The sequence below is a fragment of the Eumetopias jubatus genome, unplaced genomic scaffold, assembly GCF_037043125.1.
Source record: "Eumetopias jubatus isolate StellerSeaLion01/CBP00866 unplaced genomic scaffold, mEumJub1_p1.0 scaffold_2, whole genome shotgun sequence".
NCBI lineage: Eukaryota > Metazoa > Chordata > Mammalia > Carnivora > Otariidae > Eumetopias > Eumetopias jubatus.
The window spans coordinates 80,998,417-81,013,893 of NW_028274808.1; positions in this window are offsets into that span (position 1 = coordinate 80,998,417).

Here is a 15,477-nt window from a genome sequence, read left to right on the forward strand (position 1 = left end):
AAAATATAATGTAAAACAATTAAGTATCATTTAAATAAAATAATTAGCTGCCAAGAACAAACATAATAGGATGTAAAGAAAGCCCTGTCCCTAAAAGCCTTCTTCACAAAAAACCTCAAATTGTACCGCATTCCTCACTGGTTGTTTCAATTATTAAAAAAAAAAAATAGAATTTGTTAATTCATAGCCCTTTTCCCATTGCCACAGAACTCTGATGGAGTAATTTAGACTGGCGTGGTAGGCAGGGGGCAATGAGGAGTTTTAACGGCACGGTTCATCTGCAGGGGTCGTTGCAACCTTTTTCAAGGGGCATGGATCTGTAAGGGCCCAACTAGACAAATGGGCTGGGCACCATGAATTACTTCATGAGCCAACAAGTTTATCAAAATGTAGTTGTGCCCAGAATCCCCTCAGCAGCTTAAAATTGGCTTTTACTGATTCACAAGGCAACTTTCCATGTTTCACAAGTTTTTCTTTAGCATTTTTTATTATACAAAGGAAACATGTGCAAGACTTTTTCCGAAAGTTAGTCCACCAACACTAACTTCAAGTTCTTCAAAACCCTGAACACAACCATTAATTTATGAAGGAGCCCTAAAGTCTTAAATATAATTTGACAAGATTTAGTTTAGCTTACACAGTTTAATTTAGCTTAAATGTTACAATTGATAAACCTATACTGACACATCATTATCACCCAACTACCTGTCCAAAGTTTATATTAGGGTTCTCTCTTGGTGTTGTACATTCTATGGGTTTTGAGAAACTTATAATGACATGTATCTGCCATCATCGTATCATGCGAAGTATTTTCACTGCTGTAAAAATCCTCTGTGCTCTGCCTATTCATCCGTCTCTCTCCACTAACCCCTGGCAATCACTGGTCTTTTTAATGTCTCTATGGTTTCACCTTTTCCAGAATACCAAAAAGTTGGAATCATATAGTACATAGATTGGCTTTTCAGATCGGCTTCTTTCACCTAGAAATGTGCATTTAAGGGGTGCCTGGGTGGCTCAGTCCTTAAGCGTCTGCCTTCAGCTCAGGTCATGATCCCAGAGTCCTGGGATCAAGCCCCACATCGGGCTCCCTGCTCTGCCGGAAGCCTGTTTCTCCCTCTCCCTCTGCCTCTCCCCCTACGTGTGTTCTCTCTCTGAATCTCTGTGTCTCAAATGAATAAATAAAATCTTTAAAAAAAAAGAAATGTGCATTTAAGTTTTCTTCATGTCTTTTTATGGTTTGATAACTTGATAATTTTTTTAGTGTTGGAGAATATTCCATTCTCTAGATGTACCACAGTTCATTCTCTTACTGATGGACATCTAGGTTGCTTGCAAGTTTTGGCAATTGTGAATAAAGCTGCTATAAACATCTGTGTGCAGGTTTTTGTGTGGACCTAAGTCTTTAGCTCACTTGGATAAATACCAAGAAGCACATTTGCTGAATTGTCCGATGAGAATATGTTTAGTTTTGTAAGAAACTGTCAAACTGTCTTCCAAAGTGACTGTACCATTTTGCATTCCTACCAGCAATGTCTGAGTGTCCCTGTTGCTCCACATCTGCACCAGCATTTGGTGTTGCCAGGGTTTGGGATTTTGGCCATTCTTAGAGGTATGTAGTGGAAGTTCATTGCAGTTTTAATTTGCAATTCCTTATTGACATATGACGTGAGGCATCTTTTCATATGCTTATTTGCCATCTGTATATCTTCTTTGGTGAGGTGTCTTTTCTGATCTTTTGCCCATTTTTAAATCAGATTGTTCTTTTTTATTGTTGAGGTGTTTTTTTTTTAAGATAAAATAAGACAAAGAGATTTTAAGATAAAATAAGACAGAGAGAGACACAGCGAGAGAGGGAACACAAGCAGGGGGAGTGGGAGAGGAAGAAGCAGGCTTCCCGCCAAGCAGGGAGCCCGATGCGGGGCTCGATCCCAGGACCCTGGGATCATGACCTGAGCCAAAGGCAGTCGCTTAACCAACTGAGCCACCCAGGCGCCCCTTATTGTTGAGTTTAAAGAGTTCTTTGTATATTTTGCAAATACAAAGAACAAATATGTTCTTTTGCAAATATTTTCTCCCAGTCTGTGGCCTGTCTCATTCTCTTGAGGCTATTAGTCTCAAAATAGGCAAATGTTGGTATAAAACACTAAGGTGAACGCTTGCCGCTTCGCTCTTTGTTCCAAATGTCTATAGTCCTGTGCCTTTAAAAAACTATGTTCTTCAGTGTTTCATGGTCATAAGAGCAGGTATCGTGTCTAGCTTATTTTATAGCACGGTGAATTTCACAGCACTGTGAATATGTGGGTAATTGTATTATGTTGATGCTGATATGATAGATATAAATATGGAATTGGATTGGCCAACAGTTTCCAAAGCAGATTTGAGTACCTAATCAGTGTTATGCTTCTAAGAATCCTGGCTGGTCTTGTTCCAGCAATGCATTACCTGGTATGAAGTGCTGGCATGCCCTTGGGTCTATCCTGGACATTCAGACTGGACAATAAAAACACCTAACCTGTCACATCCTAGTTTGGGGTATTTGGACCACTATTATCTACCTTTTATCACGGGATGTGAAAAGTATTTGTTAAAGAAGATGAGAAGAAAGACATTCTATAGTTGTTGAAGTTCTTCTTCCCCTCCTCCCCCTCCTTCTTTTTTACAATGTAGTCTTTCAAACATCCCACTTTTATGCAGGGGTCTCAATTCCAATTCTCTACCTCAAATGGAGCCAATGCCTTGTCTCTTGGGCTCATGGGCATAAAAACTGCCACTCACTTCCATTCTTCCTTCTAAAACAATTCAAACTTTATCATCTTCTGGGTTTTTGGGACAGCCCTAAACCTGGCCTCATCATTTGGAGCCCAGTCCCATTTTCTTCACCGGCCCAGCTCCTAGGTTTGCTTAGGTCTTAGCTCATGCATCGATTCCATAAAGAAAGCCTTTGATAATCCCTCAGACTAGATTGGGTTCCTCCTCTTGCTCATGATCATAGTACACTGTACTTCTTCTTTGTACCACTTGTAAATGCTGTAATTAAATAACTTTGTGTGTCTCTGTGTGTGTATGCTTGTTTGTTTCCTACCTCAATAAACTGTCTGTTCTATGAGAGTGGGACCAATGTCTCTACTCTTCAGCACTATACTGTTATATCTTCTGAGAAGGAATTGACTGATGGACAGATTTCTCAGGAAAGGCCGTGTGCCTCTTATTGGTATCAAAAGATAAGATATATTCTACATCATGGGCACTTGGTTTCAGATTAATGCTTGAGATGTTTAAATACATGTTCAGACTTCACTGACCATCATTTTGAATTTCATAAGAGATGGGCTTATGGTCTGAATTCCTGTGAGGGGAGTCTTCCAAATGCCCTGATGCTTTATGCTCCACTGTGAACTCTAGAAAACCTCTCTCAGCTGTAAAATTCAGGGAAATCGGTGTGATGCTGCCCTTGTATTTTAATCAAGATGAACTTGAAAGGTGAACGTTATAAGTAGGAGAAATTATTTATAATTTGGTAATAAAAGTTTATGTCTAACACTCCAAATTTCATACATCTGCTATGTGCTGGCCCTGAGATATAAAACAATTGAAGTTGCCTTTACATTTGGCCTTATATGAAAGGTCATAAATTAGAATGATAGCATTCGTCCTCTTTTCTAGCTCACAAAATTTCCATATTAACATCTTCACCTCAAACATAAATGGTTACCCAGCTACAAAGAAAAGAGTTGTGTTGGCCTTTATGAATTATAGTTTATGTTGGAAATCTGTGGTACATAAGGCTGCTATTCATCTTGCCACAGAGTGCATCTACTTTAATGAAGCTAATTCGACCCCAGTGAAACTAATTAAAACTGTATGGCCAGCTCAAATAAATAAAGTACAGTATATAAAAATTTAGGAATATTTTAGATATCAGCAAACAATTTCCAAGGCATGTGGTTCTTTTAACTCTTAAAAATGCATTTTGACATCTTTGAGGCATTTTCTTTTCTAGAATACCTGCTACCAAGCTTATTTAAAATAAATTCAATTTTCAAAATGTTCCTTTCTAATGTGGTTTTCACTGATAATGTGAAAATTTTGATTTTTTTCAACTACAAAAAACCCGCAATCCATTTCTACTATGACATATCATAACTAAATTCATTTCAAAATGTTAATGAATTGGACCAGTGCTTTATGTTTAGACTTTCAAAAAAATGTTTACAGCAAGAAAACCCAGATGTCCTTGATTTTCCAGGGTAGGTTATCAAATCCATATGCTTTTTCGGTGTGACTGCTTCTTTCACCAGCACTGTGGTATCGTTAAAACACAGCATATTATAAACTAGCAGGGTCAAGTTCAAGAACAACTCCGGAATCTCAGGCCTTCATCCAGGGAGAATGCAAAAATTTAAGACCAAATGCTACTTCCCTGTAACTTTTAGCACTAAAAGATGGATGCTTTCCCCCAAAATTCTGGATTAGTAAACATAAGGTATCTGAAAATGACCAATGCACTAGCCTAAGTTCCTTCACCTCAGTTTTGTTTTTCTTAAGTAGTTGGCTTTCTCGCTCTCTCTAATATCAGGAGAGATGGATGCCTCTGCAGTCACTGAAGTCGTTGCCATAAGAGACACATCTGTTGTTACCTAAAACTCTTGAGAGCAAAGACTGTAGTTGTTTCTCTTCTGACAAAAAGTGCACCAATGCCTGGATGCATTTCTAGAAGGTCACCACACATAGAGGGTGCTCAACTGTCTCAAAAATACAACATTCTCCTCTTTTCACATGAATCCCAGAAAGAACTGAGGGAATTGACAGTCATCTTCATGAATTGTAACTAGAAAAAAAAAAAAATATCCTCTTACCTTGAGGATCTTCGCTACAAACTCAGTTGAGAAGAATCCAGACTGCCTTTATTAGAAGAATAAGCAAGGCCTTTTGATTGAAGCTGAAGAACTGCGACACACAGGTTGCAGAGGACATAAAACATGGGGAGGACAGACACAGCTTCCAAGGTAGTCAAAAGCAGGACAGATGTTACAATTTCTGTCTGATTGACTCTGATCACACTGGGTGGGTGAGGTCCTGAATAAGCAGGCATTTGCTAGGTTAGGATCCATCCTAACGCCATGTCCGGATGACAACTTGTTCCTTTTTTAAGTTTTATGCATTTTGTTCAGCACCTGGCAAAGAAAAGATGTTCCTAACTATAAATAGATGAATAAATGCCTAAATTGGTGAATCCTCAGTTGGTCCCAGGAGAAGACCCTCTGCATACCATTACTAGAATGCATATTAAATAAAACACGAAAGAAGATGAAGTTCCCTGGTTTGGCTTCTACAGGAATCGGAATCTCAGCACTTCTTGAGCCTTGTTCCCCCACCCTCAACCACACAATTGATTAACCAACATTTCTTCTTCAATGATTAAGTGCCGGACACTGGTGATTACTGTCCAGGTCTGACTTTTTGCATCCGTTCCTATTCAGAGGCAGCAGAGATCTCAGAAACTTCACGGAAACTTGCTTTTCCCTTTCCTAACTAGACAAAGAACACACTAGTTCTACCTTCAGCATATAAATTACTCCCTAATTACACATTAAGGAAAACTAGAGTCTTCTAAATCCTGGCTCCTCCACCCCCAAATAACTTAAAGAAGGTTTTCTAGTATAATTTATTGTGAGCAAAATTCAGTAGTACATTCATAAAAATTCAAAAACCAAGAGACAAAGAGATTCTGGAGGAATTCTATTCTAGAGGAAATTGATTGCTCTTTCAAAACATAAACGAAGATGACTTTTGTATTCTTGGGGTGTGTGTATGTGTTTTAAAGAATCATATTTTGTTAGTCACCACTAGCTGGAGCAGAGGAAGCCTTGGCTAAGCTCTGTGTGTGGCTTCTTTCCATCTTTGAAGTTCCTTCATTCCTAAACCACAGGCAACTTTCTGTTGGCCCAAGAGCACTCGCCTAACTTGGAGGTATTATTTGACAAAGCGTGAGGCCATGAATTTCCCACAAACCTGCACAAAGTGCTATATTAGAAACAGTGGAACTTTTCACTCTGAGAGCAGCTGCTGAACAAAACCGGGGCAGGGATGGTTTTCCTCCTCAGACCATTTGTAGGACCAACGCCAGTACTAAAGCTGAACGTATGCATCCGGCAGGGATTTGCAAGGGTCGGTAAGGCCGGCAATCCTTAAGTAGGCCACCAGAGCTCACTCAGCCCTCAGTCTGAGAAGGACGTGGCAGACGACAGCAACACAGAATAAGAACGGCCACTGGAAGACACAGTAGAAGCAAAGTTGTTGTGGAGAAGGGGCATAAGGAGGGAGTAAGCCTTGCCTCCTGTTAGGGAGTAGGCTCTAGGACAGTGGCATCAGCCTCCCATGGGGTTAAGAGTGCTGGCCAATAGAGATGAGCCATTTGAAGAAAGCCATTGTCTTCAGTGCCTTCCCAAAGATTCCTTGCCATGGCGGATCTCCTTCCCTGATGTCCCAAGCCATCCCCTGACACCACTGAATTCTCACTAGGGCTGTTCCTCTCAAGGGTCCCCATCGAACTGGCTCTGGGCTCTGCACTTCTGTCCTCTACACATTCCCCAAGATAATTCATGTGCTCTTGGTCTCTTCCCCAGGTTTTCAGTCCAATGTCATCATGGCAAAGACCTCATAAACTTATTTCTGATAAGTTGATAATGGCAGATCCAATAGGCGATTTTGCCCCCGTGCATTTTAATAAGAGAGATTCCTCAATACCCTGAACTAATAAATCTCTTACTAGGAAGTGAGAGCATCAGTGCCGGGCGTGGGGAGGTAGTGCAGGTATTTAGAGGTGTGACGGCCTTCCCCTGCCAAGCCAGAGACAGGCCCACTTGCCCACAGGTGCCGAGCCGACTATGACTAGCCTTGCTGTTGGGTGGGGTAAGAATGAACTACATTAGACTCTGTCCATCTCACTGAAGTCATGGAATAAAACAGCAACTGTTTGCCAGAAAAGGCAGGGGTGGGGGTGGGGAGAACGACATGAGGATGGTGTAGGATATATTTTATTTAACTTGAATGATCTAATATTTAAAAGCCAAAAGATTGAGGCTTCCTACTGCCATGCCCCCAAAATGCAAGTTCTCTAGCCTCCCAAACAATCCGAACAGTGTCAGCTGTCATGAAGGTGAGGGCATCAGAGACATTCCAGGTGAACATGCCCGATTATTTCCAGAAAAATCGATCCAGTTAAACCACGGAGATGAAGTGTTATTTTCTACCAAAACTGTTAGCATTTTAGATCACACTTCAGAATGTAGTTATGCTCCCTCCGTGGACTTGGGTGTGGAAGGGCAGAAGATCTTCCAGAAAGGGGGTGTGTCTTCGGAGCTCATGTCCTGTCCTGGCTAACTAACTTTCAGTTCACCTACCAACCCAGCACATCTAAGTCTGAGCCAGAAGGTTTTTCCAAGTCTGGAAAAACCGATGGTTTATTAAATATGTGTTTTTATTGAAGATGGACCAAGAAGTGAGGGCAAATATGAACATTTAATGAGACAGGTTTATTACTCTTAAGGAAAAAGGGGAGCCCTGAGTGAGATGTCGTTCTTTAAAAAAAATAAAAGCATTTATTTTTATCACACACATACGACATGTTTTCTGCAGATCAACTACAGATTAAAAAAAAAATACACCTCAAAGTTTGCCTGTTATTTCATAGCTCAAAGCAAAACAGCACATGAATACAGAGCTTCCCAGGACTCCAAGCTCTGTCTCTCACTCTCTCTTGCTCAGTATGATACTCATTGCTGTATAATCTTTTCTTCTCATTTAATTTATACCTAGTGAAGATCTTTACATGTCAATGAATATAAAATCATTTTAATAGCGGCATAATAGCCACAGTTTAATCTCATTATTAAACAACTCTGTATTTTAACTTTTTGGGACAATAAGAACATAGATTTAAATATGTGTGTATGCATTTTTTTGGAATGCTTATCTGAGTATTTCCTTAGATAAGTCCCCCTATGTAGAGTCACTATTTCCAATGATTTGCACATTTTAAAGGGTATTTTGCTATGAGTATTGCCATATTTCTCTCCAGGAACACCAATTTATACTCCTTTCACAATAAATGAGAGCCAAAAGACAAGTGTTTTCACAAATAATCTAACTAGTTTGTAAATGTCCATTTATTTTTCTGCCTTTATTTATGGAACATAAGCTCCTGGAAGACAGGGAGAATGCCTAGTTCCTATTATGTCCCTAGTACCTAGCACATGCTTAACCCTGAGTATTCCTAGTATTTGTAATTTTATATATTTGTGTTTAAGAGGCACCAAATTGAATATGCTTCAGGCCCTACGTAACCTGGAATTCTCCTGCTAACACTTCCTATTTGGCCAGATACTGTACTATGCATTTTACAAATATGGTTTCATTTAATCCTCAGACAATCCTATGAAGTTACTGTAATTGGTATCCCCGAGCTGTAAGTGAGTTGACCAAGGCTCAGAAAAGTAATTTGCTCGAGGTCACATGGTTGTGGGTCTGGAATGTGAACCAAGGCAGCTGACCTCCACAGTCCATACTCTTTTCACAACTCCCATTTCTTTTAAATTGTACAGATACCAATCCGTGTGTTGCAGTAGTCATGGACCAAATAGCTAACCTCTTTCCAATTGCATATTGTTTCATAGCCAATCACCCCCAAAATTAGTTCCTTAAATAAAGATCATTCTGCTCTTTCTCACGGTGTCTGTGGATGAGAGTTTGGGATGGACCTGGGAATTTCTGGCTCCAGGTCTCTCCCAAGGTTGCAGTCAAACAGTGGCTAGAGGTACAACCACAGTGGGCTAATGCCACTGGAGGCTAGCTCAGCATCTCTCTCTCTCTCTCTCTATCTGTGCTCACTGGGCCACTCCCCATGGTCGCTCTGCATGGGCTAATTGTGCTTCCTCTCAGCATGGCAACCTCAGGAACCGGACAATTTACAGGGTGGTTGAAGACATTCTGAGTGAGTGTTCCAGCAAACCAGGTGGAAGACTTTGACCCAGCCTCAGCAGTGATGAAGGACCACTTCTGCTGTATTCCATTGGTCAGAACACTCACAAAGCACTTGTACTTTTAAAAGAGCCATCAGCCCCGCTTCTCAAGGGGAGGAGTGTAAATCGCATTGTAAGAACATGTGGGATGGGAGATCTTATTGCTGCCTTTTTTGAAAAATACAATCTGCCATGTTCCTAAAATTTTCTTCATCCTGTGAACCAAGCCTTGACACTCATACTTCATCCATAGCTGCTAATGTGTGTGCTGACTCATTCTTGTTTGCCAGCAACCCACCGTTCTGACTGATCAAACATACTTATAAAATGGTACATTAGAAGGGATATTGGATGGAGGTACAGTCTACAGATCCGGGACATCATGAACTGACTGACCTTTGTATACATCGAGCCTGGGACCCTGGCTTCAATGTCCAGGATTTTATTTTACTCCATTTATTTTTTTTAATGTCCAGGATTTTAAAGCTGTCTGCAGAATTTCAACTTAATAGGAAGATACCCTTTTTCTGTTTCTAAAAAAATTAGCCTTCTTGCAAAACTGTGTTTTATTACATACATGAATTAGATTCAATGTTGCTGACTGTTACCAGTGCTGTGGTTTCTGTATGGGGTCACAGATATCCAGTCAAGTTTTTGCCTCTGGCAGCAGGCCAGCAATAAAGGGCTGGGAGCTTAAGGGCAAAGGCAACCTGACCTCCTCCCCAAGCAGTGATGCCCTCCCCAATGCAGTGGCCTGTCCCCTTTCAGCTGCAATTTCATTTAGTACACAGGCCAATTTAGGAAGATGTTTGGAGGGCCAAGTAATGACTAGTGGAGGTTTCAATCCTATTTACTTCTTGGCTGTAGGTAAAGAAAATAAAGGTCCCCAGAAAGGAAACCAGTTTGGAGTGATTAAGTCACTCCTTCGTGGCCTTGGGGACGTATGGTTTCTTACTGCTTGTTTGTTTTATCAAGCTTGTCATTGATTTTAAACTAGTGGAGTCCAAGGACACTGCATTTCTGGATAGGTTAGTGGCTTTGATTGATAAGTCACCCCTGCTTCTCTATGCTAAATAGTCCCATGGGACCTGGAGTCTGAAACAGCTCCAGTGCCTGACCTACTGGGTTCAGCAGTGCAGAGTGGCTCAGGCACTGGGCCATTTTATGTGAGTGCGATCATGACTTCGAAGGGAACTGGCAACAGATGTCTCCCCCAGTCAGCACAGAGGCCCGCAGCACAGCTAGAGAGAAAAGCATTTTAGCTCCAAGCCGACCTGTGAAATCCAGAAGGATTGTTAAGTCAGGGATTCCCTTATGTGCTCATTGGATTTGACGCTTAGAATGAAGATTTGGTTGTGTTTTGAACTGCAGTTCTCCTGGCCCAGACTCCCCTTGGGTAATTTTCGGGGGCAGGGGGTGAAGTCTGAAGGGGCATTTTGTTCTCAGGGCACCCACCCTCAGCTTCCACACACTACCATTAGCTTTAAGTTGTTAACTTTTGGGACATGGTGTAAATGTTCTATGGCAGAGGAGAAGGGGCCTGCCTTCCCCTTGAGAATTTTCTGTCCATAACTCAAACCATCGCATCCCCTCACTAGATAGCTGAGTGTCCCAAATTCCTTGTGTTACAGCATTGCCAGAAGGGATTCTGTACCACAAGGACCTACACAGCCTGTTCCCTGGCTTCGTTTCATCTCTTGGTATTTGCCACCAGTGTTGACTAATCTCCCCTAGACTTCCTCCTCCCCTGAGACAGCCCCCCCCCCCCCCCGAGCAGGCCCCCCGGCGAGCAAGGCCAGAGTTGTGACTTGTCGCACACAGCACATAATGCAGAGGCACAGCCAGATGTCTGGGCCCCAGCCTTCTCCCTGGAGGTGTGTCTTTTTGGCCCCTGGTAACTGGATAGTTGCTCCCATCTCCAAGCCTATGGGTGGGGAGGGGGGCAGGCTTGTGGAGTATGGCTATTCTCATTTGAATTAATCCATAGCAACCCACAAGTCATATGGCCTCGACATACTGAATTACAGAGAAACACCATCCATAACATCTCACCGCTTACCTTGGAGAATTAGAACGCACAGTCAGTCGACAGCACGGTGTCAAAAGCAAGAGAGGAAGCATTGGGTCATTCCTATTCATTTGTCAGTGGGATGGATATAGAGTTTTATAGGTTAGCCTTTTATGAATGACAAAGGAGTTAATTCCGTCCTATAAAATGTTCTTAATTTGTCAGCGTGAGGAGCTGAGTTCTCAGGGTCTTTGTGAATCCACGGGATAAGGTGACTGCCACAGCTGCAATACTTTTTTTCACGTAATGGGATACCCTGAATAACCTCATGTTGATCTTGGTGGTCACTTCTGCAGGAAGAGAGAATAGTATCTAAACCACCAAGTAAGAATAAACTTCTGAGATGAACCTTAAAACTGAGTGGAGAATCACTAGTCTGCTTCACGCACAGCTGATCACTCAGGCTTCCTGGATGCAGTGATGTTTGAGGTTATTTAATTCAGTCTTGGATCGTAGGGCATTCCAGAAAATCTAAATGTTTCTGTGCCTGGAAAGGGTTCATTTGGAAGCCTGAAGACTCACAGAGGCATTTGGTTATGGGGAGAGTTATAGACCCCTCAATAATATCTATTTTTGTGTGTGTAGGTAGAAATGAACCCCTAACTTACATGAATAAGAAACCTTAAACTGACCTTACTTACACGTGTGTATGAGACAGGCAGCCAGACAGTTGCTACCAGCAAGTGATGATTTGGTGATAATCTTCAAAAATGTTAAGAAAAAGTTTAAATCTGACACAAAGGCCACTTCATTTGTGAATTAAAGGTGAATTGGGGGTTAAGTATTCTTTTGCCACTTCTTAGACTGGACAAGTAAAAATGAAGTGTTAAAATCATTGAAAATGTCTAATGATTTACAATAAGAGCAAGTATGAAACGCATGCATTAATAAATCTTACTCAAGCCGTATTTCCTATCTGAGCTATGCCAGCTTGTTTTTGAAACCTGTATTTTAAAAACTTTCTTTTTTTTTTTTGAAAGAGCTATCTTTTCAAAATTTGCTTATATAACGCTCGGTTAATCAAATGTTTTTTATTTTTTAAAGTAATGTCATTACCAGGAGCCTACTTCTTTCCCTTTGACAGTAAAACAGAGTGCTTATCTTCATATTTTCATAATGAAAACTCCCCAAGCTCAGGCTACTCTGGCAGATTTACAACCTTTGAGCAGGAGAGCTGACAGGCATTTTAATATGAAAGGAGATATGATGTCTTTAATGTACAGTGATGTCACTTCTAACAAGGGAGAAGCAACTTTCTGCAGTGCAGTCACCATAACGAGGCTGACCAGGCTGCTGCAGAAAAGACCCTCTAACCTAGAGAAAGGTCACAAAACGAGACAGAAAAGAAGGGGCGCTCCAGACTCCGGTGGGAGGGCTCAGTGCGAGGTGGCGGTCCCGAGCCTACTGAGGGTGTGCATCAGCCCCAGCAAGTGGAAGCCACGCACCAGCTAGGCGGGGCTGACCTTGAGAAGGGAAAAGGTAAGGAAGGCTGCTGAAAGGGTAATGAAAATCCTCCCGGGAGTGTTAAAATGAAAGCGGGATTGCCTGTTGACTAATCTTTCTCTTCTTTCTCCCGCCCTGAATGGGTCTTGGAACTTGAAAGTGGTAGTGACAGCCACGTTGTCATTCACAGAGTGCACGATTACTGTGCCTGGACAAATGGCAGGAAGCAGATGCTAGAAACTTGTGCTCTTGTATTAAAGGTTTAGCATTTGGTGTTAGAAAATGCTGGTTCTGGGGTGCCTGGGTGGCTCAGTTGGTTAAGCGACTGCCTTCAGCTCAGGTCATGATCCCGGAGTACCGGGGTCGAGTCCCGCATCGGGCTCCCTGCTCAGCAGGGTGTCTGCTTCTCCCTTTGACCCTACCCCCTCTTGGGCTCTCTCTCTCTCAAATAAATAAAATTTAAAAAAAAAAAAAGAAAGAAAATGCTGGTTCAGGTTTTGAGAGGAGCTTTAAATTCTCAGAGGCTGACACTCAAATGTCCTTGGCCTAAGCTCCCTAATTAGAACCACCACCCACTCCCCAACTAAACGCAGAGGGTTTTTATCAAATAACCGAAGAACTGCTGCATTGCTACATCCCGTGGACCGGGGAAAGGTGGGAAAAGGCTTGCCCACAGAAGTCCAGAAGCATCGTCCCCTGCATCAGAGAATGAGCCTGGTGCGCGCTCTTCCCCACGAAAACCCTAAATGCTCAAAAGCTGGGTGGGCCCTCACTGTTCAAACAAACTTGGAATTGTTAAGCAAAATTTCTGGAAGTGTGAGGGTTAATTTAAGAACTTAGAAGATTTTGCCAGCTCAGAGGATATAGCCAAGCATTTAAAATTTGCCAGTGCAATTAAATGTACTTCTCTTTAATTAAATGTAGGCACATTCAGCCATCTACACACTCAAAATTAAGTATCAAAGATTTACGGTGTAAAGGAGCCAAACAGCAAAGTCAAGGGTAAGAATTGACCAATATCACAAAGGACTGTAATTTTTAAAAATATGTTATTATCTAATTAATTTTACTGCAGTGAAACAGTGGTTGGGAGCTTGAGCCGACAGCCCTGGGCTGTGTTCTATCTCTGCCATTTACAAGTTACAGGATTTGGAAAAGTTTCCTGCTTTCTTCAGGCCTCAGTCTCACCATATGTGAAACGGGAATAATCATTTTACTTACCTCACATGATTTCTGTAAAAATTAATTGAGCTAATCAGTGGAAACCACTTACCACCATGTCGAAAGCTTGGTTAAGCACTCAATAAATGTTAGCTCCTATCACTATTACTATTATTAATAAAAACACGGGGCACCTGGGTGGCTCAGTCGTTAAGCGGCTGCCTTCGGCTCAGGTCATGATCCCAGGGTCCTGAGATCGAGCCCTTCATCGGGCTCCCTGCTCAGCGGGAAGCCTGCTTCTCCCTCTCCCACTCCCCCTGCTTGTGTTCCCTCTCTTGCTGTGTCTCTCTCTGTCAAATAAATAAATAAAAATCTTTAAAAAAAGATAAAAATCCATATTAGTTATGTGTCTTGTATTAAAATCTCATTTGTAATACTTCAGAATATATAAAATTACCTTATGTATACAATTTGTGATGGAAATTACTTCTCTTCATGATTGCTGAAAGGATCATACTCTAACCTCTAAAAGATGACATGTGACCATAGGACCATGGGCCAGTCATCCTTGCCTAATGAATTTGACATAAAAATAGGCATAAAGCTGTATTCAAATTTGAATGGTCACTACTATCCCTCATTCTTGCCCTCCTACCCCCATGCTGTCCTAACTCAGTGGCTCTCAAATTGTGATGTGCACAAGAAAATCAGGGGAGTGGATTATTGATGCAAAACTCTGGGGTTGGTAAATTTGGCCAGGAGCCCAGGCATGTGTGATTTTAATGGGCAGCCCACTGATTCTGATGCAGGTGGTACATAGAGACCCTAATAGCCCACTGGAGAATGATGCCCTACTTCCCATTTGTCAAGGATTAGAGGATGGACCTTTGGAAGAATATGCAATTTCCCTGCTCTTTTTTGGTAAGACTTGGATTGCCTCTTGCTCAGGAGTTACCTTTAGATTTAAGAGAGGGGAGTGGGCCAGGTGAAAGCTAAGAGAAAGCAGACTAGGCAGAGTTCTTGGGCCATCTCCTTCCTCTGTTCTCAGAGAAAGAGGTGAAGCATTTCTTGATATTTTATTGGAGTAGGAGAGGAAATAAAGATATGGTTGGAATCTTGGCACAATATTCAAGACTGTGCATATGGCTGGAGCATCTTTTGTTGTTGTCTCTTAGGTTCTAAGTGTGACAATAGGTGGGCGAGATTTCAGATTCAGTGGAGATATGGGAACCAAGCAATAGCCTTGGAACATAGGCAGCAAGGTCATAGCGCACTGCAGGAGCTCTTCAGCTTGATCATGACTAACCCCAGCAGAGCACAAGACCCCATGGCCCACATACCACACCAGCCCTTACCTTTCATGCCTTATTAGCTCCATTTTCTGTTGTTGTTGTTTTTTTTTTTTGTCATCTGCGTATGGTTATACACATGCAGCAAGAATGTTGCAATATTACAAGGCATGGTAGGCAGCCTTATTAGTAAAATATTGAGTAAAAACTCTTATTAAGTAATATTACAGTACTAATTTTGTCCATAAATGACAAGCAAAAGAAAGTCTTGACATCTGGTTTCTGATCTAGTGTGTAAGGAGCTTTGAAGTCATCACACCTGTCCACAAAACAAGAAAAAAGCTGAACGAGCTAAAGATCAACCAACGATCATTCTCAGATCCATCAGAGAATTGAGGTCACAGGGGATACCTCTGTCTCCAAAGTTGGAGAGACATACAGGTGGATACAGAGAATCACAGCTTACCAGAGCAGAAAACCCTGTGGGAACAAGTGC